Source organism: Bubalus kerabau, chromosome 20, assembly GCF_029407905.1.
Source record: "Bubalus kerabau isolate K-KA32 ecotype Philippines breed swamp buffalo chromosome 20, PCC_UOA_SB_1v2, whole genome shotgun sequence".
Classification (NCBI taxonomy): domain Eukaryota; kingdom Metazoa; phylum Chordata; class Mammalia; order Artiodactyla; family Bovidae; genus Bubalus; species Bubalus kerabau.
The window spans coordinates 62,845,001-62,846,491 of NC_073643.1; positions in this window are offsets into that span (position 1 = coordinate 62,845,001).

Sequence of the window (1,491 nt, forward strand, 5' to 3'; positions counted from 1 at the left end):
CACATACACACACGCGCGGGCGCACACACAGTGCTGTCCTTTGCCTGGCTGTGTGATACGATGCCTGTGTCTCTGCCCACACACCACATGCATACCCCCCCCCACACACACACACACGGCCCTCCACACACACACACACACACACACACACCCGGACACACACACACTGCGTTGTCCTTTGCCTGGCTGGGTCTCCCGGCCTCTGTCTCTGCCGCCACGCACACACCCATGTGGCGCACACGCCCCCTCGTGGCACCAATACACCACACACCTACCCACCCTTCCCCCCCCCCCCCCGCAACACACTCTCACACGGCCCCACATGCCACAGAGAACACCACACACCGCCTCGCCCCCACAAACACACACACACCCCCGACACACACACACTGCGTTGTCCTTTGCCTGGCTGTGACCCTCTGCCTCTGTCTCTGCCCACACGCCACACATGCAAGCCCACCCACACACACTCACGTCCCGCCCCGCCCCGCCCCCCCCCCCCACACACACACACAGGCGCGCCCGGCCCTTCACAGCGGCCACACAACACACACACACACACACACCCTCCCCCCCAACACACACACACAGACACACACACAGAGACACACACAGACACACACACAGAGACACACACACACACACACACACACAGCGTTCTCCTTTGCCTGGCTGTGACGCTCTGCCTCTGTCTATGCCCACACACCACACATGCAAGCCCCCCCACACACACACTCACATCCCGTCCCGCCCCGCCCCTCCCCCCCCCGCCCCTCCCCCCCCCCCCAACACACACACAGCGTTGTCCTTTGCCTGGCTGTGACGTGTGACGCTCTGCCTCTGTCTCTGCCCACACACACACACTCACATCCCGCCCCGCCCCGCCCCCCCCCACCCCCCCCACCCCCCCCCCACACACACACACTGTTGTCCTTTGCCTGGCTGGGTCTCTCGGCCTCTGTCTCTCCCCACACACCACATATGCATGCCCACACACACACTCACATCTCGCCCCGCCCCCCACACCACACAACCCCCCCCCCCCCACACACACACACACACACACTGTGTTGTCCTTTGCCTGCCTGTGTCTCTCGGCCTCTCTCTCTTCCCCCGCCCCCCCTCCCGCACCCACAGGCGCACGCCACACGCGCACACCCGTGCCGCCCACACGGCCCCCGGTGGCACCTATACACAGCACACCCACACCACACACCTGCCCGCCCCCCCCCCCCCCCCCACCCAACCACCCACCCACACACTGGGCTGCACACTCCACCCACGCAACACCACCTGGGCATGTCACAGACACGCCACACACCGCCTCCCCCTCCCCCACCTCGCCCCACTGCGTGTGTTCCTGTCCCCTCTCTTTCTCCTTCCTTCCTTCCTCTGTCATCGTCCCTCTGCTTCTCGCTCCCCTCCCTCCACCTTCACAGGACAGGGTGCCTTTAAGATGAGTCTGCCTGTTGTGAATACACCCTGGACATG